The following is a 22,654-nucleotide window of genomic DNA, read 5'->3' on the forward strand; positions in this document are numbered from 1 at the left end:
TCTACATGATATGCACACATTTCCACACCACCTATGAGGTAGTGTACTTGGCGCGTTTTGTTTTAGCGTGGTTTCCCCGGAAGGCCTACTCCACGATGTTTTATGACGGGATTTTATGGGAAAGTACTGTATTTACTGCATGATGATTGTTGATTTTGACATTGATACAGTGATTGATTTACACGGTAGTTCTGATTTCTTCTTCTTCTTCTTCCTCTTCTTCTTGCTGGATATTCATAACTTGGTCAACTAACGATGAATTAGCTGTCTCTTCATCAATATCACATGACTCTTCGTCTATTGGATTCAATTGAACATTCGAACAAGGCTGGCCTTGGCAATTACTGCATGCTGCTGAACACAACAACCCTACTCTTCTACAGCCACATTTAGCACCGCAACCTTTTTTGCAATTGCAAAAAATAGTATTTAGAAGTTTATCTGGAGCAGGTGGGAGTATAGTTTGAATCGGTTCCAAAGTATTATCTGTTAATTTCCAACCCCAGTCTTCGGGGTTCAGTTGATTGCCTAGCCATATCTGAACTTGATAGTATACTCGATACAAGTGTTGATGAGCAGAAGCCGATGTTGAAGGAAGACATGATAGTTGTACTTGTTTTTTGTTCCGTGTATTTTTTACAAAAGTCAAATATCTATACTTGTCAATACAATTAATTTTATACATATAAGAGACACAAACAGACATTTTTACTTATATTAAGTGTTTGATTGTGTATATACGTGTCATTTGTGTGCATACCATGTAGAATCTTTAAACTTTTAGAACGGAAATATCTTAGGAATGGTGATCTTTAGGAAAAAAAGTATTAAGACCTTTTTTGTAGATAATTTTATGATCTACAATTTTCGTTTGAACTATATTTTCGAAAAAACTTACCGTTTTCGAGAAAAATCAAAAAACCGAAAATTTTGACCTTTGACTTTGAATAACTTTTTTAGCACACATGGGATCTATGGGGACTTTTGGCATTTCATTTCTACTGGTGTACCCATGGTCTCCACAAATATTTGGCTCTGTCGGAGTTTTTGTTATTTGGTCAATATTTTTATGTCTACTTTGACCGGACTAACAGAGTTTTAAAGTAGGTATTATTACATCGGAATAATAAATAACGAGAACTTAGAAATAAACGATTAAAAAGTGCTTACTTCCATAAGAATGCCAATTTCCTTCAGTTACTTTCAACTACGATAAAAAAATCAATTAAGCGGTTGGATACCTACATTTGGTTTTATAGTAGCTAAGGTCAGCTACTATCAAATATAGATGGTACGATGTCATTATTTTTATACTAATATATAATACATTTTTTATAGAAGCGGAAATGCCAGTTTTTGACAATTGATATTTTCCGGATAAGATTTGTCCATCGTTTATTTATCCTCACTACAATATTCATGGTTTTGTCAACTTTAATTCAAGAATACATTTTTTTGATCAACTTCGACATTCAGTATTTTATTCAGAAGAGCACGTTATACTGCACTCTATTATAACAATTTGATTGGTTTTATAATTTTGTATCCAATTTATTTTTCGAATTAAATATTCAGTTTCAAGTACACTTGTGCCGGTACTGACTAATCATGTCAAATGTGACAGTTGTTCGACACTCTCGTTTTTGTCAAAACCAAACTACTATGCTTTCAGTCAGATCTTTAATTATTTTTCGAGTCCTAATTGGTTAACTTTACAATCTTATAACTTTTACAAAAAAAGGAAAAGAAAGAAAATTTTTACTCAAACCTCTTTCTGTAAGCTCTCTGATTCTCCAGGTAAGAGTTGGTGCTTTACTTACCAAACAGTCTGTATAACCGGAAGTATCATAAAAATGTAAACACGTTTCTTATCCGTCTACTTGCTTTCTCAAATTTTAATTTCCCTTCATTTGTAGTTTTTGACAAAAATGTGGAATTAGTTCATTATGAACCAACCTGTAGGTACGTATAAAAAACAACAAACTTAGGTACAACGTGATATTTACTTTCTGTAAAGTTTTATTTTTAAATACTATAAATATACCTAAATGCATTTAAAAATTGTTGCGATTTTTGTTTATTTACATACATGGTGTTTTTGAAATATACTACTAAACAAAAGACGGTAATTGATGAAGACAAATAGAATCCATTGATAAAATATACTGTATGTATTATCGTTTTCGAGATAAAATTAATAATTGCTTAAAATTTCTAGTTTGCCACTGAATTAAATAACATAACATTGATTTTTTTGCAACAATGAGAATTTGTTTGTTTCAGGTAAATCATTTTACCTTTTTTATCGTTAGAAAAAAAAATAAAATATTTAATTTGAATCCTTAAAACTGCCAAAGATATTGTTTAATTATTGGTACTTTTTTATAAAAACACCCTGCATTAGATTTGCGTGTGAAGAAAGTGCAAGTCAACAACGAAGAAATTAGAACATCTCTGAATGAAGTCACTACACTATAAGAAAAATACATTTTCTGAAGTAGTTAATATCTTAAAATTTCACTTATCAATGAAGGAAATTTTAATATCTATTAAACCATGACACAATCATTCGAAAATGTAATTGAAAAAATTGCATACTGCAATACTGCATATTGCATTTGTCTTCAGCTCATGAGTAAGTTTGCTATTGATGTTTAAAGCCATAAATGATCGAAATTGCAGAGAAGAAAGTTCGAATAACCTAAAACAAGCCCAATTTTAGTACTTTTAAGTCGCTACTAAGTACATATATTTACATATAATGCCATATTATAGTTAAGCGTAATATTTTCAGAGCATTGAATTTTAAAGATGTGAGCCACATTCATTAAAAAAATTAAATACGTCTTTTTATTCTGCTCGTTCCAGTCGTACCATTCGGCTTGATTCAACTCTTCTAAAATGTCCGGAGACTTTGACAGAAAAATTAATTTAGTTTAATGTTAGTTAAGACTTACAAAGTTTTCTATTTCTTGTCCTCCCACAACTAATCCTGCTAATGTCAGAAGAGAAGTGTTTAGCAACAAGGAAATTCGAATGTACTGTGACGATATGGAACCTTCAAACTAAAGAAACTAGTATTTTAAAAAACAAGTGTTACAATGGGTTGTTCCTGCAAGGTACGATAGGATGACCTTCAAAACGTTGAAGTAATCAAAACACGGTTTCTGTTTCAAAATTTGTTTGAATCTTAGCAATTTATGACAACATCAAATGTTGCTGGTTTCTGAACACAAGTGATATTTTATTCTTAATTTGATACTTAATTAATTTAAATACTCTGAAAGTTGATGTTTTCGCACATCCATTTTCGGAGGTAAAAGTCACTAGTGTGACAGGAATATATCCGCACAGACCTGTCTAAACTCACAGTTATTTTAAAATACAAATGTAACTCTTGAATTATTGTTTCAAATCTATAGACGATTCACTGTAAAACAACATGCATAATGATAAAAATGAATTGATTACGTCGTTTCTGACAAATCAATTTTGACAGGTCTGTGCAGATATATTCATATCACACTAGTGACTTTTACTTTTACTTTTATTGTACTTCGTTGCAGAAACAAAATCCCACCTAATGACTCAAATTGTAAAACGAATACGACTTGTTGCACGAGTGGCAAAGCCACTATTTATACTATTTTTTCTACGGTGTCTCAGAACGCTCGCACTTCTTTTAATGGAAAACTCTCCATCAAAATCTAAGTTAATCGCCGTATCGCACAATGTTCAGACATTAATAATACTCAAGTTACAAGCATTTGAAGTTGACCATTCACAGCGCATTTTCCTGCAATTTAAAGAAAAATTTTTGCTGGTATCGTATCAACAGAATGCTATCTAGCGATTTATGGGCTTTGATTGGCCAACTTAAAGTGCTTGAATAGCCTATATTCATATTTTAGCACGAGTTTCGGGCAAAGCGAGTGTTGAAATCGGCCTTTGCAATGAGTTTTCGATACTATTTTCTGTATTACAGCGTGCATTTCGACAGCATCTATGTTGACATTTTTAACCGATTTGATAGATTTTTTTTGACATCGAAAATCGTGCTGGAATGTGTCAATCTTTTTTAGTGACCTCTCATTCCAGCAGTCACTAAAATCGCTCACAGTACAACCTTACCGCAAAATAGAATAGAGCCACACTAGCCATTTCAATGATACCAACGATTTGCAGAGGAAGAAGGAAAATTTGTGACCGACGTAGAGCCTCATGACCGTTTCTAAAAATTCATCAAAATTAAGAGTCACAAAGTGTGATTGTTTCCATACTCATAAACCCGTTGGTAGGACATGATAATTTCTCGCAGTTTTCTTTTAATCCTGAGTTGGAATCTAAAGTCGTCAATACATTTTAAAGTATTTAAAGCATGTATATGATGAATTAGCATTTTTTTTAGTAAATTAGCATAACCAACATAGTAGAGGATGGTAAAAGTAGGGGTACCAACTGCAATGAAAACCGCCATCGGTAGCAAAATCAGTTTACCCAACCAAAACACTAATCCTCCCTAGAAATATATAAAAAGTCAGTATTTAAAAACGTCGTAGTTTTTACTAATCCTTTGAAGACCGCATCTATTATGGGTATCATAAAGAAAATATTGTAATCTTCTTTTGTGGGTATGCATAATGAAATTACAAGTAGAAGACCACATCCAAGAGAACACACTATGTACCGATTCATCCAAAGGACATAATTCTGAATCTCGCGCTGGTGTTTTGGATGTGCTTCGTTAATTTTCCAAACTGCAGCATTCGGTAAATGTTTTGTGGCAATGCTTTCGGTAAGGGGTTGAAACAAAGCACAGACTAGCATCTATGAAATAAGCACTCTAAAAGCATAAGGGTGATTTTCGACACAACTTACATAGATAATTAACGTAAATATGGTGCTGTATTGAACAAAATAGTCCAACTCAAATTTTTTTAGAAAGAGAATGGATTGTATTGTCACAAACATAGCAAATGACAAGACCGTTGTAAAAAACAGACACTTAAAAAAAATGATATGGTAAAAATCCACTATTAAAAACTCACACAACTTCATGAAATTAGTATCTAAAAATTAAGATTAGTAAAAAAAAATAGTTATTTGATTGAGAGAAGCAAAATACCGTCCATAGTCGTAAGAACTGCGGAACCAACTATCGAGAGATCAATATTGTTTGTAATCGAGTCAGCCTTGCCAATTAATTTGACATTATGTGTTTGATAGATTTCTAGGGGAGACCGGTGCCAATTGTAACAAAATTTAAATATTTGTTTAACTGACAAACTTAACAGACATAATTCCGAAGTTAAACTTTTAATAACTTTGCAGTTATAAAAGCAGGTCACTTTTTAGAAGACCACGTCAAGTGTTATAATCGACATTCAACTGCTGTCAATTGTAACAAGATCAGTATTAAAACTACATTGCATTGATTTGGATTTTACTACATCGTGACTAGGGTCTTACACCATCATTTCATTGCTTTTGTGGGCTGTCTTTAAAAAAAAGCGGACCAAATTCCTTTAGTTGACAATAACAATACACGTATTTAATTTAATTTAAAAAAAAATCAAATAACTAGGTTCTTTGATCAATTCATATCACAATGAGGTCTGATTTGCATTCCAGTTTGGTTAGGCCTCCATCTTATGTCTACCTCATAATTATTATTATTCTACTTTCTACAAATTTTAACTTGTTACTGTTAAACCAGACCATGTGTTACAATTGACACCGAATAACTAATACCAACATTATTGGTTTTATTTAATGTGTTTGGCCATAGCCCAAACACAAATTAACAAGAAATCAAAGAAGAGACAATACAAAAAATGATCTTTATCTTGCGATATTTCCTTCTTGGCTATTTTCCCCAGTTAAATGAAATTATTGTGACACTGTTTAGTTACTTTTTACTCGTTTTTTAGATATTTGGCTCTAACACACATGGTATGTACAGAGCATGCATAGTAATAAGCTAGATAATACAGGGTGTCCCAGAACTCATGCCTAGCCGAAAACCGGGAATATCGGGAAAAGCTGTGAATGCGTAAATTGCTGAAAAAAAAGTTCCAGCTCTAACAGAAACTGAGAAAAGACATGACAAAGTTGACCAATCACAAGGCCGCGTGGAGATGGTCTGGAGGATACACTCGCGTGTTGCTAAGAAACCAGTTTAAGTTTTCTCCTTTGAATTTTGTATAAACAATCTGGTCCACTATAAATTTCATTGACGTTTGAATGACAGGCTTCAATAAATCTAACTCATATTGAACTTAGTGTGCAGAAACGGCTCAGCGTACTTTAGGAATTGACTAGAGTGTTTAAGACTACTGGTTGACGAGCGTTAAATGACAACAACGGAAGGACAACTGACAGTGAAAAGCCAAGTGGAGTGTGAAACGGCGTTTCTTTTGGTTTCCCTCGCTTGGTGTTAACAAATATCCTAAAACGGTTCAGGAGTACTCGGCGGCAAAATGCCTCGAAATGCGTTTTATTTTTGAAGAGTGCGATCGAAATTAGTATTAGCAGCAAGAACGTACCGAGGACGTTTTCCAGGTCGTGATCATTATACTGACAACAAAACGATTCTTCGTGTTATTTCTCGGTCTGGACACACTGATCAGTTACTAACAGATCGGCGCGAAGTTGGTGGAGCACCAAGACAGGCCAGAACACTCCACGCAAAATGATTCATAATTCAAAATGCATGTCAAAGTTTGGTTAGAAAAGCTCATCTGGGGGTCCAAAATAATGGTGGTTTGTTCAAGCATTTGATTTAACCAGTACATCATGTGCCTTGTTCTGTTTCTTGTTGTAATAAAAGGCTTCTTTTAGAACCGCCATTATGTGGTTTTCATCTGTCAAATTGACATTAGATGTCAGTTATAAAAATGTAGTGGACCAAATCAATTTTCCTTTTTAGGATTTAATTATGAAACCTAGCAACATTAATATTATTTGTGCTTGAGCGTCTGGGATTGGTCATTTTCGTTAAGCAATTTCTCAATTTTAATGCACATCAGGACAAAACAAATTGCATTTTTGGCGTCCTGATTGCTGTCGGCATCCGCCCTTTTTTTCGGCTAGGCGTGAGTTCTGGGACACCTGTATATCTAAACTTAATTTCTGAACAATGTTTAAAATTTCAAAAAGATGCCTCTGTAATAGGCTTTATTACAATTGACACCTGTTACAATTGACACCGGTTTCCCCTACTGACAGCTGTCAAATAGTTGTCAACTGCAATGCCAAAAGTGGACAAATAGCGAATCAACGTTGAAGGTGTTTTTATTCTGCGTCTAACACCTTCCAGAATTTCTCTTGAAACATTTTTTGCCGCTATTTTCACAGATTCAGTTGCCAAAATTTAATGTCAGATCGCTAGTATGAATTATTGATAGACATACGGATTAATTTTCATGGATGACTGGATTACAAACAATATTGATCATACGATATTTTCTTTCTTCAATATCAATATTTATTGATTGAAACAATTACTCGCGCTTTGGAGAAATAATATTTTCTACATAATATAAAATACAAAAGATGATTGCCCATTAGTTCATCAGTTATTCTAACAAGCACATTCATGAAATAAACATAAAAATTACGCGTAGGTAAAGTAACCTAAAAGGTATAAGGTTATATTGCACTAACAAAACTTTTGACGATCAATTATCATCTTTTTTGTACGCGTATCTTCTTCTATCTATGCATAACTTACCAGAACCGGCTTTAAAATAGTTGAGTAATTATAAAGTTAAGATTTATCTGGTAAGTTGGCTGCAATGCTCAATACTCAATACCAATATCGTACCTTCCACTTTCTACCTGGGTTTAGAAAATTTCTGTTCATGTGAGGACAAATCAAACAACAGGTTTGTAATTATTTATTATATTCTTTAAAGAATAACAATAGGAATATGGGTAATCTGTGATTAAAAATAATCTCTTTATATAAGTTTCATGTAACACATGCACATGTTTTCATAATTTTTAAACATTATTAAGAGCGGTCGCACCCTAAAATGTTTATGGGGATGCAATGTAATCTTACGCATTCATAACTCAAAAACGGTTTGGTTTTAAAAACTGAAAAGAATATATACTGCCCTTGTAGTCATTTACAAATTGCCCATTTTTTTATATCACCCCTTGAACGATAATTACGCTGCATCAATTTTGGCTGAAGACAGCAACTTCGGTTTGCGTTGTTGTATCAAAAATTTATACAGTTGAATTGAATAGCAAGTTGTTCTGAATACAACGGTCTCAAGGTTTAAAAAATATTCCAATAATTAAGCGAGTAATCGTAACGCAAAATTTTAGATTTTAAATGGAAGCTGAAATTTTTTAATTTACAACCAGCAATTGCCGGCAAACCACAGCAATTCGTACTTCTTCACAAGTACAAATTTATGGTGGGGTCAGATAGTTTGACGAAACCAAGAGGTTCAGCTGTTTGTGACATAATAACAAGAGGAAAATAATAGAACTGTATTTTCATTGTTGCACTGCATTACTAAAAAATTAGACTATGCCATGGACTACAAGAAAAATGTTAAAAAAAAACTCTTATACCTATTAATGAGTTCTGTACTAGGAACCTATTTAACGTTCGTATGCATTTGATGTACAGAATCAGAAGCAGAATTTACCGTAAAATTTTGTACGACTCCCCCTTAAAACAAAAAAGTAAAACATGCATATACAGAGTCCGGCAACACTTGTCACACCCAAAATCGTCTTTAATTTTAAAGATAAAATTTTAAAAATTTGCAGCCGCTCATAGTTGCTAAAGTTCTAGAGTCTAGAATTAAAAAAGTATCTACCACATTCATCTTCATAGTTATTAATTTACCTCGACTCGTAGAAAGGTTTTTTTTCTTCTTGGAGAAGACAATTTTTCAAGACTTCTTCTAGATGCACAAATAATCAGTACTTTAAAATAAACCCTTTAAAATAAATCCTTACGGTTACACGATTGGTACTTACTATGTTTTCAGTTTGAAAGTGCTGCCAACGTTGCTGGTGTTAACATTTGGATGCGAAAATACTGAGACGATAAGGAGCTCTCAAAGTAGAAGGGAAAAGGTTCGGTCATTTCCGTAAACTTATCTTTCTTAACATCTTGGACATCGGTTAAAAGTCAGATAATCAGATAATATGATAATTATTATCGACAGCTTCTACAACTATAATTTTGTTTTTGTGGTTACTTTTACTATCTTATAAGTTTTACAAGGAAAGGAAAAGAAAGAAAATTTTCACTTAGACCTCTTTCTGTAAGCTCTCTGATTCTCCAGGTAAGAGTTGGTGCTTTACTTACCAAACAGTCTGTATAACCGGAAGTATCATAAAAATGTAAATACTCTTCTCTTCTCCGTCTACTTGCTTTCTCAAATTTTAAATTTTTACATAAAATTGTATGAAAGATACTTTACTTTAAAAGTACGAATCAGCGTTTTTTTTTTGTTAGTATAGTGTGTGTTTGAACGATTGAACGAAAGTTGGCGAAAACGAAAAACATCCTAAACGTGACAGTGAGAGAAGTAACTAAATCGGCATGTCAAATGTTCAATTTCAAAGTTTCAAGGTTGGCTAGAATGTTACTTTGTGCGGGAAAAATAAAAGAAATTCATACTATTTATTCATACTAGCTGACCTAAAATAAAATAAATGCATCTGACATTAACAACAAACTTTAAAGTTAAGTCCCATAGAGAATTTGGTTTATGTAGATCGTCAAGTACACTCTAATTTACCAAAAATCTAAAGTTAAGAGGCCAAGTAAGAAAACAATGATACATTTCTATAAAGATGGCAGAATAAAAAAATTCTAACGACTAAACGAAACGTTTGCGTACAATCTCTTGTCGGTATAAAAAGTAAAGCAGTTAAGCTTGCTCATTTTAAGGATAAATTAACAAAAATTAAAAGTGTCATATTTTTAGCAAACTTGAAATTTATAATTTAGCCGGCATTTTGAAGTACATAGTGTGAAGTAAAGTTAATTTTCTCTTAAAAATGTGATTAATTGGCTACTAATCTCATCAATATAATTTCTACATCTAATAGTCTTGTAACAAATGTTTTAATGATTTTTTTACTCTATGCTTGCCGAAAATGCGAAATTTTACACTCATTAAAAGTATATTACAAATAAAGCATTGTGAAAATTATTTACAGGGAATTTATAAAGCATTACAATGCCAAACTTTTGTTAATTGGATAAAAAACTTTTTAGGATGGCTCATTGGAAATATGATGTGATATACAATAATTAGTGAATTAAGGAAATTGTGTGTGTTTAGAATATCATATTATAAAGCAAGTTGCAGAATAGCCTATATTCTAGCACAAAAAGCTAGTGCTTAAATCGGCCTTTGCAATGAGTTTTCGATACTATTACAAACTATAATACAATTTTCTGTATTACAACATGCAATATGGCAGCATTTTTAACCGATTTTATAGATTTTTTTTTGTTTGACATCGAAAATCGTGCTGGAATGTGTCAATCTTTTTTAGTGACTTCTCATTCCTGCAGACATTAAAATCGCTCACAGTACAACCTTACCGCAAAATAGAATAGAGCCACACTAGCCATTTCAATGATACCAACGGTTTGCAAAGGAAGAAGGAAAATTTGTGACCGACGTTGAGCTTCATGACCGTTTCTAAAAATTTATCAAAATTAAGAGTCACAAAGTGTGATTGTTTCCATACTCATAAACCCGTTGGTAGGACATGATAATTTCTCGCAGTTTTCTTTTAATCCTGAGTTGGAATCTAAAGTCGTCAATACATTTTAAAGTATTTAAAGCATGTATATGATGAATTAGCATTTTTTTTAGTAAATTAGCATAACCAACATAGTAGAGGATGGTAAAAGTAGGGGTACCAATTGCAATGAAAGCCACCATCGGTAGCAAAATCAGTTTTCCCAACCGAAACACTAATCCTCCCTAGAAATATATAAAAAGTCAATATTTAAAAACGTCTTAGTTTTTACTAATTCTTTGAAGACCGCATCTAATGTGAGTATTATAAAGAAAATGTTGTAATCTTCTTTCGTGGGTATGCATAATGAAATTACAAGTAGAAGACCACATCCAAGAGAACACACTATGTACCCATTCATCCAAAGAACAAACTTTTGAATCTCGCGTTGGTGTTTTGGATGTGCTTTGTTAATTTTCCAAATTAAAGCGTTCGGTAAATGTTTTGTGGCAATGCTTTCGGTAAGAGGTTGAAACAAAGCACAGACTAGCATCTATGAAATAAACACTCTAAAAACTTAAAGTTGATTTACGACACAACTTACATAGATAATTATCGTAAATATGGTACTGTATTGAACAAAATAGCCCAACTCAATTTTTTTTAGAAAGAGAATAGATTGTATTGTCACCGACATAGCAGTTGACAAGACCGTTGCAAAAAACAGAAACTTAAATAATTTTATATATGGTAAATATCCACTATCAAGAATTCACACAACTTCATGTAATTAGTATCTAAAAATTATGATTAGCTGTTATTTGATTGAGATAAGCAAAATACCTTCCATAGTCGTAAGAACTGCAAAACCAACTATTTTATTTCTTCAATATCAATATTTATTGATTGAAATAATAACTTGCCGCTTTGCAGAAATAATATTTTCTACATAATATCGAGTACGAAAGATGATTACCCATTAGTTCATAAGTTATTCTAATACGCATTATTTATGAAATAAACACATAAAAATTACGCGTAGGTAAAGTAACCCAAAAGATAAAAAGCTATATTGCACTAATAAAAATTTTGACCGTCAATTATCATCTCTTTTGTACGCTTATCGGTAATCGCGTGTCTCATTAATAAATCATGGTTTACCTGAACTTACCAGAACCGGCTTTAAAATATTTTTGTAATCATAAAATTCGGATTTATTTGGTAAGGTGACCGCAGTACTCAATTTACCAACATAGTACCTTGCGTTTTCTACCCGGGTTTAGAAAATTTCTGTTCATGTGGGGACGAATCAAACAACAGGTTTGTAATTATTTATTATATTCTTTAAAGGGAGTAACATTAGAAATATGTATAAAATAATCTCTTTATACAAGTTTTATGTAATGCCTGCACATGTTTTCATAATTTTTAAATATTAATAAGAGCGGTCGCACCCTAAAATGCAATGTAAACTTACGCGATCAAAACTCTAAAACGGTTTGGTCTAGAAAACTGAAATTTAGAATATACAGGTGTCCCAAAATTCACGGAACAACTTAACACAACGTTGTAAAATGTAGGTAAAATAGTGTTAAAAAAATGTGAAAAAAAATCAAAATCAAAAGTTGTTCATAGGCGAAGATACTAACCTTCTTTTAAGACTAAATTTGACAACCTCTTCAGTATATCAATAAATAGAATAGCAACAATACATAGGTGCAAATTATGTTATATCTATGGAAATAAAACAGAATAATACAAACTACAGGGCAAGTCACGAAAAGATTACTTCTGAAAATGATTTTTTCGCAACCCAAAATACTAATTTCTTGAGTCACTTGATACAACCCGAATCAGAAATGAAATGCTGAATCCACGATTGCTTAGGCTTTGACAGTCTCACTTTGACAATTACGGAAAAGGAGGTTACGTGAGTGTCCATAGACAACCCAGTTCAGTTTCGATGTGGATATCTTTACGATAAAGGTCCGCAACAGCTACAGCATTATTTGGCATTCTCCGTAGATGAGAATCATGTCAGTTTTCTCATCATTTGAATAAGACTTTGTGACGGGTTTCTCAACTCAACCTAACATACCATGCGTGTTGAGGACAAAAATTATTGGTCGAGCACTTACAGCTTCGGTATAGGGCAGATTAATAAAGGTACTTCTAACTAATGGGGCTCTAAAGGAGCGGAATTAAGAATAAAGACGAAATTAAAATAAATAATGTCAAAGTGACATTGACCACCCCAAATGACCCCAAAGCAATCGTGGATTCAGCATTTTATTTCTAATTCTGTCAGTATCGAATAGTTCAGGGTATTAGTATTTTTGGTTGCGGAAATATAATTTTTAGAAGTAATCTTCTTGTGACTAGCCCTGTACCTTTTTATGTCAATGTCAAATAAATTGAAATTAAAAAAATTCATAACATTACAACAATTGTTCAAAGTTTTGCCCGTGTTGATTTCTGCAAATATCTGCTCGCCGAATTATGTTCGCTTGCACCCTGTCTAGCATTGCCTCATTTATGGCACCAGCTGCTTCAAAAAATCTGTTTATTAAAACGGCTTGGTTTGGCACCGGTTTTCGGTATACGGTAGACTTTATATGGCCCCAGAGGAAAAAGTCCAGAGGCGTAAGGTCGGGCGATCTCGCTAGCCACTGAAACGGCCCTCCTCTGCCTATCCATCTTCCGGGGTAATTTTCGTTTAACCAAGCTCTTACGGACGTGGCATGATGGGCTGGAGCGCCATCCATTTGTAGCCTCATATTATCAACTCTTGCTAAGGGAAGCTCATCAATTAAATTTTGGTAATCATTTATGAGAAATTCTAAAAAAATTTCTCCGCCAAGTCGAGGGGGAATAATAACTGGTCCAATTAAACGATTATCGAATATGCCAGCTGAAACATTAACACTAAATCGTTGCTGATGTTTGGACAATGTAAATACCTTCGGATTTTCAAAACCGTAATAATGATAATTCCTAGTATTGTAAAATCCATCTCTTGAAAAATTTGCTTCATCGGTCCACATAATGTTTCTACAAAATTGAAAATCATCTTGCACCTGTTGAAGCAACCAATTGCAAAAATTTTCCCTTCTTACAAAATCTCCTGGCAATAATGCATCCACTTTTGTGAAATGGTAAGGATGGAGCCGCTCATCTCGAACAATTCTGCTGACTGCGCTAGACGACGTATCCAACATATTAGCAATGACACGACATGACGTTGTTGGATCTTCTTCTTAAGTCTAAAACGGCTTCTTCCATTTGAGGTGTTCTTGTTGTTCTGGGGCGCCCTCGATCCCGATATAATGCTCCTTCCGGTACTACGCTCCCTGTCTCCCGTATTCGTTGATTCAGTCGTCTAAAAACATTGCTGCTTGGATGCCTTCTTAATGGATATCTCTCCCGATATACCCTTGCAGCCGCGGTGGCATTGCTTCGGCACTCGCCCAGCACCAATACATATTTATTTGTGAACATTATTAATTCACAATTCTGACAATTTAGGTGTCATTCGATTTGAAAGGTTTCAAGCTGTTGTGATTAAAACATTTATTTGTAAGGATGTGCAATGTTGCCGCCTAGTTTTTCAGGTAAAAACAGCATAAGGTAATCGCTTTAAAACAAATAATATTGTAAAGCAAGCAATTGCTAACTGTGTTGCTAAAACCCAAAGTGTCATTTTTGTTAATTTGTAGAAAATGGTAAACCTTGTTAAGAACCTATACCTCTGTGCAAATTTTAGTGGCGGAAGGTGTATGTAAGCGCGCAGTGTATGTAGATTTTAGGGTAATTGGGCGACGTTGGCAATACGTTTAGAGTGGGGTTGAGTGGGTTGAGTGGGGTACTGTCAAAATAGGTTTGTTTACTTTAACCTGAAATGTTTTGTTCTAATTTTGCGTAATTACACATAATTACAATTCCCTTTGTGATGAGTTGGATCAAAACACGACAAAGTTTTACAAGAATTAGAAGTATGTTGAAAAACAATCATGGCAACTGCATCTAGTGAAATTTATAAGTTCTGCATTGATGAACAGTAGAAAAGTGTACAATGTGTGCAATAATAGCAACAATTCGAATCAAATGCAATATTAGAGGATGGACGATGGAGAATAACTACAGTGAACAAGTAATTGCTTTCCCTAATTTACGAAAAGTGACTGAAAATGATGTCTATTAACTTTGGCGATGTCTTTCATCGGAAAATGGTTAAAATCGTAAGTAGTTGAAGCATATAGGTACATCATGTACTGCATTCAGAAATTCATAAATAAAAATTAAAAAAAAACGCAAATTTCTTTAAAAAGTAATTTTTTGATACTGACATGTTTATTCTAGTGGTAACAAGAGATGAATTCAGGAGCCAGTATGTTGTGTGTTGGATTGATGCGAATAGTGTGATTAATAAGAACAACAAGTGATGACCAAAATCTCTATTGATCTAGTGACTTAACACTATCACATATAATGCATTCACGATCTTTTTAGACCAGAGTAGGCCATGTTTTTTTTTCTTTTTGTTGGCTATCATGATTGACTGACGTGGTTTCTTTACTGTCACATCTGACATGCGTCTTTCGTACATGCTGGTTTGCCACTTTTCTGATACTTGAAAAATCGTGTTTTCCCCATTTTTCTTTTTAATCAAGTAAGTAAATGTTTAAAGGCAAGAAAGTCAAACCAATTATTGCCAAAATGCCCAAAGTCATTTCTTTACAAATAAAATTAGCTATTAAGAAGTGCTACAAGCAATTAAGACTAGATCGGCCCGATCTAACACCAGAACAGATAAGTTTAAGGGTGACAACTATATTTTCCGTACCTTACAAAGTTCCGCCGATTTCTCTTTTCAAAATATTTTTTAGGTGAGCCGTGCAACCGTTTCAAAAATTCTGCTAACAAAAAATGAAAATTTGGCAACTTCATCCTCTGGCAAAAGAAAACCCACAGAAATTTTTGACGATTTTGTGTTTAGAAAAGATCTGCAACGACTCATTTGGCATTATAACGAAAAAAATCAATATTTTACCTTAGACAAACTTTTGGCTGACGCGCGTGAACAATTAGAATTTCAGGGAGGGAGAACAACACTTTTCAAAATTATTAAGTCTATGGGTTACAAACACAAGGAAGTGAACGGTCGCAAAATTTTATGTGAACAGAAACACGTCGTTGCAGCTAAAATTACTTTTTTAAGAAAATTTCTTCAAATTCAAAATTCTTGTGAAAATGTAACATTTGTGTACCTCGACGAAACCTGGGTGTATCAAAACGGTTCTTCCATTCGTCGTTGGGTACACGATTCAGATTTGAAAAGTAATCCCAGCAAAATTACAAGTGAAGGTTCAAGATTTACAATATTGCATGCGGGTTGTCATTTGGGTTTTCTAGAAGGATGTAACTTTTTATTAAATTCGAAAAATAACGACAGAGATTATCACAAAACGATGAACGGGACACTTTTTCAAAATTGGGTGGTTAACCAGCTTATTCCTGCTTTGGACAAGTTGCAACGGAAATGTGTGGTGGTAATGGACAATGCACCATACCACTCGGTGCAGTTGGACAAACCACCCACATTTTCTAGCAGAAAAAGTCAAATGCAGGAATGGTTGAGTAATCACAGTATTGACTTTGAACAAAAATTTTCGAAAAAACAACTTTGGGATTTAATTCAACCTTTTAGAACTGCTAGGGAAAAACGATTTTTGACAGATGAGACATTACGGGAAAGTGGTCATGAGGTCCTTAGATTACCTCCATACCATTGTCAGTACAACCCTATTGAAATGGCGTGGGGGTATTGTAAGTCCTTCTATAACAAGCATATAAATTCTTGGCCTTCATCGAAAGATAAGGTTGAAAATTTATGGCTTGAGGCCCTTTCCAAATGTACTCCAGAGATGTGGCAAAATTTTAGTAGACATTGTACCGAACTTATTTTGGCTGATTGGAAAAAACACATGGGAAATTTAACGTTTGAGAATATACCTCCATTCATTATTTCATTGGGCGAATCTGATTCAGAATCAGAAGATGATAATGACGGTTCAGATTTGGACAATGAAATAATGGATGTCGAGATTGAATAGTAGAAAAAATATCAAAATTATTAGTACGTGAAAATAACTATCAACTTTATTACTTAAATTGCCAGAGGATTGTCGTTTTTTTCAAAATTAAAGTATGGACAGGTAAAATTTATTTTTAGACTAAAAATTTACCACCCGGAAAAGATTTTAGCCTTAAAGAATACCTATGAAGAAAAAATGGACAATTCTCGAGGAAATATACTAGAAAATTATGGAACAATTTGCCGATTCTTAAACTTTTAGCCAACAAAATTCCCCAAAGTTTACTTTATTTAGAATTGAGATTGTGTTCTCTTGCTGGGACTACGAGAAGAACTTCTTGCCATTGGAATGTATCTATCATCAAATTTCCAGCAGTAAATCTTCCATTTATGGTTACTTATTACATTCGTTGAAAAATCATTTCTAAACTTAACTTAATATTCAACTTAATATTCAATAAAGTTATCACATTCTGAAATGGTTGTTAATTCATTAGTTTAATAATAATGTTTCTTGATGATATTCAAGCTGGCAACAGAGGAATGTTTTCAGACACAATTTATAACCTTAAATAGGTGACAACCCAAATTGACATCAAGAATGTCAGTGATTTTCAGGAAACTTTAGCTCACTAAGGTTGACTACCAACCAAGTTACTAGATCTCCATGGCTTGCTGCGGTCTAAAAAGATCGTGAATGCATTATATGTATAATGAAAAACTATGCAATAATTCAAGTGATCCTAAAGAACTACATTTCAGATACCTGTTTCAAGTCGTTACGAAAAACTTTATACTTATTAAGGAATTGGCGGAAAACTGTACTTCTCTTCAGTCTTTTTATTTCTTATGGCTACCATTCTTTTTACCCTTGAAACGCTGCCGAATACACTCCGAGGTATGTACATCCCGGCTACGATTGAAATACTTAACAGAAGCAATACAAAAAATACTAAAACGGGCAGACCAAATAGGAATTTTTGTTGTTGTTTCCCAATTTTTACACAAGAAAACTTGAAAAAATTTAACATTTTATGAGGTAGGTTTTATTTAAATTGTAGCTAAATTTGTATTTTGAATAGTTTACTTTGTGTTGTACGTTTTTTACAAATAAACTTCTTATAAATTTGTGGTGGGCTTGTTTCATTGTTCTTGTCACATGCGACATTTGATAAAAGATTGAGAAAAAAACAAAAAAAAAGAGTAATAACTGTAAATATGGCTAGTGAACGGTCGAGAAAGTGCCTTAATAAGGACCAAAAAGTCGCTGTTGGAAGATGCTTTGTTGAGTTAGACAAAGCTTATCCCGCAGCAACTAGGACCGAAATTGTGGAAAAAGTTGCATTTATATTTTCGGTATTTTTTTTCTTTTTTTAATAATTTAATTTAAATTTAATTCTATAGATCAGTTTATGGCAATGCCAAAAAATTATAAAGGCGGTTCTTAACAACGAGCCATTACAATCGTCAAAAACAGGAATCAGGAAGCCGTCAGATGTGTACGAAGACATCAGCTTTCGGGAGGAGTTATCCAAAAAAATTTTTGAATACCACAAAAATAATGAACATTTTACTTTAGATGATCTTTTCCACTTTGCAAAAGAAGAATTAAGTTTTAAACAGTCAAGAATTACACTGTGGAAGATTTTAAAATATATGGGATACAAATACCGGAAGTGCAATGGTCGCAAAATTTTAATGCAAAGTCCAAAATTGGTTGCAAAAAAGATAAAATTTTTAAGGCAGTACCAACAATACCAACAGTCGTCAGAAAAGGTTAATTTTGTGTATTTGGATGAAACTTGGATTTATCAGAATGGCAGTCCAGTGAGAATGTGGTGTCATGAAAGTGATATGCGAGGGAACCCATCCCGTTTCAAACAAGAAGGTGCTCGATTCACCATTCTGCACGCAGGTTGCTGGTCTAATGGTTTTCTCGATGGTTGTGCATTCTTTCTGGATAGCAAGAATAACCATCGAGATTACCATAAGACCATGGACCAGCACATCTTTAAACGTTGGGTGGAGAATCAACTATTACCCGCAGTGGAAAGGCTTGACGGAAAAGTGGTTGTTGTCATGGATAATGCCCCCTACCACTCAGTAATTTTTGATAAACCACCCACGTTTAGGTCCAATAAAACCTCGATGAAAGAATGGTTAGTTAAGCACAATATTGTTTTTGACGGTGGGTTAAGTAAGAAAGAGTTGTGGGCCCTAATTGAACCCTTCATCCGAAACTCCACCAAAGAGTATGTGATCGATAGAATGCTTGAGAGTAAGGGAGTAAAAACTCTTAGACTTCCTCCATACCATTGTCTATATAACCCTATTGAAATGGCATGGGGGTGGTGTAAAAGTTATTACAATAAGCATGCAAGGTCTCGGGTGTCAGGTAAAGGTGGAGTTAAGACATTGTGGGAAGAGGCTCTCTCGGGGTTCACTGTGCAAATGTGGCAGAATTGTGTTAGGCATTGCGAGAATCTGATTAGGGATGATTGGGTGAAATGTATGGGCGAATTTACAAGTGTAGCTGATATACCTCCAATCATAATTTCGTTAGCTGAATCGGATTCAGAATCAGAAACTTCTACTGATTCTGACGAGATTTCAGCGAGGATTGTGGTTGGAGAAAACGATATGGAAGGTGAGAATGAGTGGAATATGGAAGGTGAGAATAAGTGGAAAATGGAAGGTGAGAATGAGTCGAACATGGAAGGTGAGAATGAGTCGAACATGGAAGGTGAGAATGAGTCGAACATGGAAGATGAGAATGCGTCGAACATGGAGTGCGAGGAAATTGTTATCATTTGTGTGTCTGACGATGAAAGTGTTTAAATGAAGAAAGAAATTAATCTTTTCTGAGGCTGTTGATGTTAAAACACGAATTTTTAAAATACGTATTCGCCGAAAGTTCTCAAGATAGATACATGGTGTTTTTGAAATACACTACCAAACAAAACACGGTAATTGGTGAAGACAAGTAGAATCAATTGACAAAAAATGCTTTATGTAAAAAGTCTTTTCGTTTTCGAGATAAAATTAATCGAATATTTGGTCAAATTTTCCAGTTCGCCACTGGATTAAAGATGATAATCTTGATTAAAAAGTAAAAGGTGTTTTTTTAATCGTTAGGAAAAAATTAAAAAACAGTCAATTCGATTCCTTAAGGCTGCCAAAGACCTAACACTTTGCATTAGAATATCATTACTGTATCGATTTAAAAGTTTTAAATTGGTGGAAACTCTTGAATACCCAAAATTTGATTCTTCAAAAATTAATTTTGTTCTTTGTGGTACTGAAAATGTATTTGGATAACTTCAATAAAGAAAATAGTAGAAATCATAGGTATGTTGACATGTTTCACACATCTGATCACTTTAATCTAATGATCAATGTTAGGTACTCCTGATGGCCGTGCTCGTGAAAAACGAATTGCTGTGCTTATTCTTTGCTGGGTTTTTTTTGCAATTTTGAGCTCAAATTGGCACAAACTGAGATACATCTGATGCCATGTCTAAATCTATTCTGCTAAAATCCGTCGAATAAACTATACTACTACTACTAGCCACAGTTGAACTGGCCACCCTGCTTCCAAGATGTTTCAAACGCACGTACCACCGTGCGTACACCGGAATGATAAATCTGCCTCTGGAACTCTAGTATATACCTTTCAACATCAAATGGAGAGTAACAGTTCTACTTGTGTCTTAGTGTCAACCGCCAGAATGAAAATCTGGTCACTCAACACAGTTATCTAAGAAGCAAAACCACCATAACTGTTTCCTCGGAATTCTGTCAAAAGGCCTCTTAACTGAAGAGATTCTCTTTTCGTGTAACACGTTCAGGCGATTTTGAGGATAACACTTCCTTAAGTTGGATTTTATTTTGGAGTCACGCTAATTATTCTCAACTTGAAATGCTTTAGATGTTTTTAAAGCGAAAATTTGCTTAACTATCTACTACCTAGTATCAAAATGTATGGACTAATTAAATTACCACTTGCACACAGTACTTACTAATTTGTATTAATATGGATGATAATAATAATTATCTCGTTACCTAGTTGGTTGATTAGCTTTGAGTAGTGAGGTTAGAATCCTTGACTTTTAATTGCAATGGAATGAGAAGCAATCAATTTGCCACTTTACTTCTAGTTAAATTCATAGAAAATTGTAATAAAAATTGTTACACATCCTCATTGTTGTTGTTTCTGTCAAGTGCCTGTCAACTGTCAACAACATCAGTGCCAACATGCAGTCGTAAAACGACCCTTTCGCAGTACAATCAAATACATAAATTCTGTCAAATTTCGCGTACAGTCCCAAAATTTGGATGATTTATGACCTTGAAATGTGGTATTCAAAATAAATGAGGTGTATGTTCATATGTTTCCTAATTGTTGAATTAAACGACTGTAAAAAAATAATATTTGAGCCCCCATATCTTTAAAGCAAAGAGGCATGGATTTTTTAAACATTGTTTTGAACAGTATTAGTCATGACTCATCAACGTACCACTAAGCTGTTTTGCGAATTTTGGGACACTCTGTATAATGGCCTTGTAATTATCTACAAATTGCCCGGTTAAATATTAGTTAAAGGAACAACAAAACGATTAAAAATGACATTATGGAAGACTGAAGGACATTTTTCGAAACAGGAGAAACCACAAAAAGAGATAAAAGTAACATAAAAATCAATACCAAATTAAGAATAAAGGTTAAACGACGAAAAAAAAGAACCACAAGAAAAAAAACAATTTAAGAAAAAACGTTTATTTAACATAAGTCTGTATTTTACACGTTTTACTGTAAAACTGACATTGCTCCATTTCAGTCTTCGTTTAACTTATACAGGATTGAAACCGCAGAAAAAAAATCTTTAATGACCTAAAATAAAAACACCTTAAAATGTTAAGTACAAGAAGCTTCTGTAAGTTTACCTTTACTGTCATACCATAGTTAAGCGAAATAATGTCAGAATATTTAATTTTCCATACTGGAGCCGCATTCATTTTCCTACTCGCTACGTTCCAGTGATGCCATTTCACTTGAAGCAGAGCATCCAAAACTCGGACAGACTTTGGAAAATAAAAGAAGAAGTTCTTGAGTACTACAATATTTTCAATTTCTTGTCCGCTGACTGTAAATCCTCCCAGTGTTAGAAAAGTGACCAAGCCTAAAGTGGCTAGACGAAAGTACTGCGATGATAGTGACTCTTCAAACTGGATATAAATTAGTATACAGGTCACCCCAAAATCGCTTTTATTTATGAAGCTATAATCGAGGGCCGAAAACTTGCCTCGTACGGCAATTCACACTTATATGATATGTCTCACTTTCGATTCTAGTTGTGAAAACTACCATTTTATTACATAATGTAAAAACGTATTTTTTTTTAAATGATGGCAAACTAGCCAAAATAATAATAATAATTCTCAAACAATAATTAAAACCTATATATAGAACCTAAAAATTTAATAAAACTTTCTTACTGCAAAGTAGAATAGAGCGACGTTAGCCGTTTCGATAGTACCAACAATTTGAAGAGGAAACACGAAAATCTCTGCTCGGCGAAGAGCTCTACGAGCATGTCTACAAATACTAATTTATAGTTATTTAACAAAGCAGCTTTAGATTAGAAGAATAGGCAAAAAGTTACTTATTAAATTATGCATTAATAGAACTCAATGATGAGCGTTTTCCGTCGACTGTTTATTAATGCGGGTTATTAACACACAACTTTTTATGTACTATTAGTGGCTACATATACCTACCGTTATTTAACCAACAAGTTGGGTAATAACGGTGAGTCATAATCGAGATAT

The sequence above is a fragment of the Gnatocerus cornutus genome, chromosome 4 (assembly GCF_029298725.1).
Source record: "Gnatocerus cornutus isolate USDA-ARS CGAHR chromosome 4, icGnaCorn1.1, whole genome shotgun sequence".
In the NCBI taxonomy this organism is placed as follows: domain Eukaryota; kingdom Metazoa; phylum Arthropoda; class Insecta; order Coleoptera; family Tenebrionidae; genus Gnatocerus; species Gnatocerus cornutus.